Here is a 7,861-nt window from a genome sequence, read left to right on the forward strand (position 1 = left end):
CTTAACAATTTTTTTTTCTAATAAATTAATTTAAACATACCAGGGTAACTAGGAATGTTTAACGAACAGAGTCGCTCATGAATCAGCTTGACTCAGCTGTATTCAAGCCAACTTGACTCGATTCGTGAGAGGAAACAAGCGGAGTTTGAGCCTGCCTCAGCTCGGCTTGCTACGCTTGCAAGCCGAATTAGGCTTGAACTTGTAGGGGTGTTTTAGGGGTTTTAAAGTATGGGGGATTAAACTAAAATTTTCAAAGCAAAATGTTTTTGCAAAAATGACAAAGATCCCCCTAAGATTAAAAGCCCTAAAAACGCAACTCCAACACGGTTTTTCGTAAAACCTAAATCAGTAAAGAATTTCAGCTGCCTCCAATGTCTTTCCTTGTTGCCATTAGAGTTGGTTGAGAGAGCAAGGGAAACAAGGAGAAAGAAAGAAAGAAACGAAGAAAAAATAAGAGAAACAGGAGCCATTAAAGAGAGAGAAAAGAAAAGAAAGCAAAGAGTAATAAGTAATAAAAAAAAAAAATCTGCTATGAATTAAAAAAAAAAATTGGATTTGTTTACTAGCTCACGAGTCGGCTTGAACTTTGGCTCGTTAAGCTGGCTCACGAGCCAGGCTCGAAATCCTCTCCTCCTTTCACGAGCTGAGCCGAGCCAAGAAATAAGTGGCTTAGCTCAACTCAAACTCGAATTCTACTCCTCTTTCACGAGCCGAGCGCGTTTATCAAGATACCCTAAGTTTTAAAAAGTATTCATGCACCTCTTTAAACCTAAACCCTAAACACGCAAAAAATAAGAGAACAACTCCAACCCCCCGTACAAAAAAAAAAAAAAGGTTAGGCGTAAGATTTTCCCGCCCGCAAGATTTAAAAAAACAATTTCCTATTTTCCCATCATTAAAATTCAGTTTACTTTTATTTTTTATTATAGAAGAAAAAAATTGCCTAACCCTCTTTTTATCTTTCCTCGCCCACCTCACTGCCCCAAAAGCGTCCATAACTCCATGTCCCCTTCAGCCTCCCCACCTCTCCTACCCCCCACCACAATCGGTTCCTAACCTCACCCAATCTAAACCTAATCTCTCACCCCCAGCCCTTACAACCCAGTTCCCCACCTGATCACAGCATCGCGGCGGATTTGTTGCTTTAATCCACCGCGACCTAGGGTGTCCTCCACTATCTGAGCTAGATCGTGGTGGATCGAGTGAGATCACAAAGCAATCGCATTCTTCTGTCACGATCTGGCCGATTCTGGTTTGTAGTTAATTTTTTTCTTCAGTCCCTCCTCAAATGGCGACCAAGCAGCAGTTGATTTTTTTTTTCTTTTTTGGTTGTTAGGTAAATAAGAAATTGGTGACGATCGATCACATTTGGGTTTTTTTTTTTTTTTTTCTTAAAATTCAATATTCCTTGTCATCGATCTCACCAGTTTTTTATTCTCCTAACACCCAAATGTCATGGAAGGCCTCTTATGACGACTGTAAAGATGTTGTTGAAGCAAATAATACTTTTTTTTCTTTCACTGTCAGTATACTTTGTGTTTTACTTGAGTATTTCTTTTTAATTAATTTTGTATCGACATAGTTTGTGTTTTACAACTATCAACTGATTGTGTAGTATGTTTGTTGCTAAGTGTGTCTGCAATCTATGGAACTTTATGAGATGGAATCCTTTGCGAATAGGAGAAGGAAGTTCTGCTATAAGGACAGTAAAATACTGCCTCATTCTTCGCAAATTCAAATTGATATTTTTGCTGTTTAGTTACTTTTAGCTTAAAGATTTTGTTGAAGCAAACAAATACTGCTTCTATGAGTATACTTATAGCATTTTTTGTGTTGCAACAGATATTCATGTCAATTCTGTATTATATTTCACATCCATTCTATACTATTTAATACTCATCTGATTGTTGTAATTCTTTAGCTTTAAGTTGGGAGCATTTTATTTTGATTTTGGAGGAGCATTTTATTTTGATTTTGGAGGAGCATGCTGTAAGATTTTAGTTGCTTCAATTTTTGCAAATTCAAATTGATATTTTTGCTGTTTAGTTACTTTTAGCTTAAAGATTTTGTTGAAGCAAATACTGATTCTATGAGTATACTTATAGCATTTTTTGCGTTGCAACAGATATTCATGTCAATTCTGTATTATATTTCACATCCATTCAATACTATTTAATACTCATCTGATTGTTGTAATTCTTTAGCTTTAAGTTGGGAGCATTTTATTTTGATTTTGGAGGAGCATGCTGTAAGATTTTAGTTGCTTCAATTTTCAGTTGATATCATCTTTGTCAGCCTGCTTTGTGTAATTAAGATTTTGTTGAAAGTTAGTTGAGTTGCAAATTTGATAGAACTTCTTTCGCAAGAATTTACCTTTATAACTTTTTCTGCTTGCCCGTTTGAATCCTTAAAACCATTTTCCTATTTGCTTCATCACTGCTTGTTTTGTTTTATCTAGCAATATTTATATTTAGTTTCTTTGTGGTTGTTATAGCTCTGATTTATCTAGTATATTTGTATTACTTTTACAGGTTCCTTTTACTCTCGTTCAAAGGTGGTCTGATTATTCGTCTGATTATCTTGTTGTGGACATGCATGGCTCTAAAGATCTTTATACATTTATTCAGGCAATTAACACAATTTTTGGTTATAGGTGCCCTATAAGATCAGATGTTGTGAAGTTTAAAGTTTCTTGTACATTTCTTGAGGAAATTAAGACAAATTGTGGTTATGGGTGGCCTGTAAAGTCAGATATTGTCAAGCCTAAATTTGATTAATAGCATTTTCTCTTTCTTCTTATTTGTTCATTTTTATTACTAACTGTATGATATTCTACTTTGTTTGCTTGTTGAAGGTTGGTTTGATTGGTTCTGAGGAAATTCTTCCACGGGAAAAAATATCAATGGCATTGGCAGCGGTTTCAAAAATGTAATCCTTGAGATCCAGTCAGACAATGATCTTCCCTATTTTTTGTAAGGGTTTCATTAAAGAAGAATTTTTGTTAAGTTTTGTTGTTGGAAATTGGCGGGACATATCCATATTGCTTGTTTGAATGACTAGTATTTCTGTTTCCTGCAGGACTAAGATGACTAAGGATCAGATGGTAGCAGATCTTGCCTAACGGTCAAAAGTAAGCTTCTGGGTATGTATAGTTTTGTGGTTTGCTGGCTGCTGGTATCCTTGGGTATATTTTCAGGTGCACAGATAAATTTCAATGAGTTCGATCTACTGTAGATGGGTTATATTGATTATTGTTAATGTAGTTTTGAGTCTATTAATCAAAATTTGTCTCCAGAGGTGGATTGCAACAACCAATCCAAGCTCTCAGATGATGCCAATGCTGGACACAAGCAACTCTATTTGATCTGCTTCATGAAGACGAGGACTCGTGCATTTGGATGTGGGCATTACGTTTCTTGCCACCAATGTGCCATAGTAGCAATTGAAAATGAACATGGGTGTCTCACTTGTCACATGCCAAGCCATAGTTTGCTGTAGTTAAGTTTCCCTTAAGGTTGGAGTTTGGTAAGATTCAATGCGCATGTATTAGTCATCGGGAAATTTTTGTCAACATGCTTCATTTGATAGCTCTTGAAAGCTCCAGGAAGTGGTGACTACTAATTTGGAGCAGCTGATTGCTGTCTTGGACAAAGTTACAAACAATTGTTACAGAATAAATAACAAGCCCATGTACTTGTGGAGGCGTCAACAATTGTGTTCTTAGTTTTGCAATCTTTTCCTTGATCTGGCCCAGATGATATACTCTGCATTATCATTCCATAACAATTACAAAATCGAAAAACAAAACTTAACAATTACACAAAGGAAATCGCTTTGATTATCCGAAGTAAAATCGCAGTAATGTTACCCAACCAACATCACATCTGTAACATAAAACTTATCTCTAATAAACAATACATGAAATAACACTTCTATTAGTTCTATCTGGTAAATCTAACATTGCATGTTACTAATTTTGGTGACATTATGCAAGTGATTGACTTACCTGTGGCTTTATTTATTTAGATGCGAATCATCTGGCTTTGATTTCTTTAATCTATTTAATGACAACTATTTTGTTATTTCTTTAATTTAGCTAATACTCATAGTTAAATAAATAAAAATCAATAAATAAGCAAATTATTAGAAGCTAAGCAAGTGTTCATAAAGATAACATAAGCAAATTGGAGGATGTTAAAGGTACATGGCGAGAGACTGAAGTATGTTCATAAAGAGAACCATGTTAAAGGTACATGGTTAGATAAGAAAATGGGAATTATTGTAGCATTTAGGTAAGGTATAGAATAATAAAGTTTTCTAGACCCTAAAGAAATCCCAACCAATCCTCTTTCCATCTTTCTTCCCCATTCCGCCGCCCCCAGCATCCTCCACCCCGATTTTCGTTCTATACCCTAACATTCTCCATCCACGCCCCAAAATCCTCCACTATAATGACCAGTACGTGCGTTTCATTCTCTTCAATCTTATCGTTGCTTGCTTTTTATGAAGTCCCACCGCGACCTAGTGCTTGCTATCTAAGAAGTGCTCCATGGATCTCATCGGAAATGTCACGGCCTCCACAAAATCAACCACCACCACCTCCACTACCGCATAAAACGCCACATTTAAAACCTCCACAACAACAACAGCAATCACTTCTAAAACCCATATGCCTTGTCATCCATCCTCACCAATTTCTTATTTCCTAACACCCAAATGTCAACGGTCGTCACCAATTTCTTATTCTCCTATGGCCAGCGTTGTCTTTGTCCCAAGGTTTAAGATTTTTTCCAAGTGTTTTTGCTCTCAATTCTCTCCCACTGCCGGAACTTCGCGGCTTCCTCCGGGCGCGTCCGGGGTCGGAAATCATCGATCCACCCACCGTTGGAAAGATCGTGAGATGCTCTGTCGTCTCGTTGCATCACCGCCTGTAGTTGCTGCTCCGTTCGCCGGGATTTCGCCGTGAAATTTCACGGAAACTGCAGAACTGGGTTTGCTTTTCCCGGGGATTTCCCGATCGGGAATGGTGATGGATGGCGACGACTGACTCCTCTGGGTTTGTACCTCCACCACTTCCTAGCAGCCGTAAGCTTCCAAAAATTTGGGGAAATCTTTATGGATTGGAGATTTGGAACCATGGATGGATGACAAATATTTGTTATCTGCTTTCTCAAATGTGACGATTCAAGGAGCCAAGGTTTTTTATCACAAAAACTCTTCCTTTGGTTTTCTTGAATTTGAATCTAACGATATTGTAGCTTCTTCATTGCAATCTTTTAATAGCTTAAAAATGTCGAAATCTAAGAAGTTTTTCAAGCTCAATTGGGTGTCTTTTGAGCCTCGGGGAAAAAAAATCAGTTTCTAAGCCAAGTTTTGAAAAGAAAAGTGTGGGTAAGAGCACATCAGTAGTGTCCTCCTTTTAGGCTAATAAAGTTAGAGTGACGGAGGTTGAGTCCTATTTCACCCTTGAAGTTGTGGACCTTGATACTAAGGATGACATTTCTATATTCCAGATGATGTTGTTGATGACAGCGATGTTGAGTGGCTTTGTTGTATTGTGGGTTATTTCTCGGAGTATTCTATGCTATTTCATGCTGCCCGCCCGATTATTTTCCGTGCATGGAAAGCTGCGGGTTTGGAGGATGTTATGTCCACTGGTATTGGTTTCTTCATTTTCAGATTTAGGGACGAGGATGCGGTGCATTCAATCCTAGAGAGAGAGCCGTGGATGTTTGGGGGCAAGTCGATTGTTTTGCAACAATGGCATGCTCAATTTTCCTTTGATAAAAGCTGCATTTCCAAGGTTCCGGTATGGGCTCGTTTGTATGGCCTACCTTATCCGCTATGGTCTTACAAAGGATTTTACATGGTTTCTTCTATGTTGGGTCAATCGTTGTCGCGTGATAAAGCAACTTTTGAATGAACCCGTTTACATTATGCTTGGTATGTGTTGAGATAGATTCAACCAAGCCTCTTAAGAGCCAATTTAAATTTCAATGCTGATTATCTACTGAACCCATTCAACTTACAGTGAAATATGAGTGGACTCCCTAGAGCAACCACCACCACCTTCGCTACCGCATAAAATGCCACAGCTAAAACCTCCAAAACAACAACAATCACATCTAAAACCCAATATGCCTTGTCATCCATCGTCACCAATTTCTTATTTCCTAACACCCAAATGTCATCGGTCGTCACCAATTTCTTATTCTCCTATGGCTAGCGTTGTCTTTCTCCCAAGGTAAGACAAATAACGATGTTTTAAGATCTTTGGCTTCAAGATCTTTACGTTTCTTGTTTTTCTAAATTTTTTTTATTTGATTGTTTGTTGTTTGGAATGGAATGGGTCCATTTTTTCTTTGATTGGAAGTGTGAATGAGTTTTTATGGCGTTTTATGGTGGTGGGATTGCTTTGTTTGGGATACCGTTTGAGTTGCTGGAGCTTGGAATCAAAATTTTCATTTGTTTTCTAGTTTATTCACATTGTTTTTAAATAATTATATTATTTTAAAAGATTTAATTTATAAAAAAAAAAGGTAAAAGAAACTAAATTTTTTATGAAACGCAATGCTATTTTTGAAATAAAAGTTTAATAACAAACTTAAAGAGGTGGAGGACTTTATAAAAAAATACATTATTTGTGTAATTTCCTGTTTAACTGTTAGTGAGAGTGAATAATAAAAGTTAAGAGCGAGGAATTGATTGGAGAAAGAGAAACAGGGAAATGGTAAGAAAATTTGTAGAGGCTTCGTTATCCTGGAACTTGAAGTGAATAGACTAAACAATAATGTTACGAACATTGGGATTACACACTGAATTGTTTCACTGAACTATGTGTCTCATGACTCAGACCAGTCACGTATAAATTTGAAAAATATTGTGAGTGAACGGCTGTTTGTCAATTATGGATAGCCGTTCACTTACGAAGGACGGGAGTCCACATAATATGAACGCCCGTTCATCAGTAAATGGAGAAAAAACACATTAACAGAATGAAAGACGGCCGTTCATATGTTATGGACGGCTGTCCCTACATAATGGGTGGGCGTCCACATACAATGGATGCTCGTCCATAATTGAAATAGTATACCGCAAGGAAGAGATGGTCGTCCATAACTGATGAACGGCTATCCCTTCCTTGCGGTATACTATTTCAATTATGGACGGACATCCACATACAATGGATGTCCGTCCATTATGTAGGGACGACCGTCCATAACATATAAACGACTGTCCTTTATTTTTGGATGGGCATCCACATACAATGGACGATCGTCAATATTGTAAAATAAAATTTTTTTAAGTTAAAACACAAATTTGGGGGAATTTTAAAAAATTAAAACACAGCCGCTTCTTCTTTGTCTTCATTCCCCATCTGTGCTCTTCTTCTTCGTCTTAATTCCTCATCTGCGCTCTTCTTCGAAGTTCTCATCTGCTGCTCTCTTCTTCTTCTTCGAAGATCCTCATCTGCCATGATTCTTCTTCAAGTTCCTCATCTGCCATTATTATTGTAAGGTAATTAGTCACTTTGGTTTTTCAATTTTTTTTTTTTTTGGATGAATGAAAAGATTTTGTTGGTTGGTTGTAAGTAGAGGTGGAACAAATGGACTGGGTTAGGCGAGTCAATCCTAACCTGGTCTGCAATGCAGAGGGTTCAACCCGGACAGCCAATAAGGTGGGCTGCGTTGAACCCAACCCGGTAGCAACTCCTAGGCATGCCGAGTTGCAAAATGGCAACCCGGCAACCCGTGGGTTGCTGTTTGTCCTTTCTAAAGAAAGGACCGCCAACCCATCGGGTTGGCTGTTACACCAATGGCCAATCCGTCGAGTTGACCCGTGGGTTGGCCGAAAAAAAATT

At 37.8% G+C, this 7,861-nt stretch overlaps 1 long non-coding RNA gene across 1 annotated transcript; it reads left to right on the forward strand.

The window, feature by feature from the left end:
• The first annotated feature begins 999 nt into the window (after positions 1–999).
• Positions 1,000–3,698, forward strand: LOC116121916. Its single transcript, XR_004126805.1, has 3 exons — positions 1,000–2,972; positions 3,079–3,196; positions 3,296–3,698. It is a non-coding gene; the product is annotated as an uncharacterized LOC116121916 (long non-coding RNA).
• Positions 3,699–7,861: the final 4,163 nt, after the last annotated feature.

This window comes from Pistacia vera, unplaced genomic scaffold, assembly GCF_008641045.1.
Source record: "Pistacia vera cultivar Batoury unplaced genomic scaffold, PisVer_v2 Contig102, whole genome shotgun sequence".
Taxonomy (NCBI): Eukaryota; Viridiplantae; Streptophyta; class Magnoliopsida; order Sapindales; family Anacardiaceae; genus Pistacia; species Pistacia vera.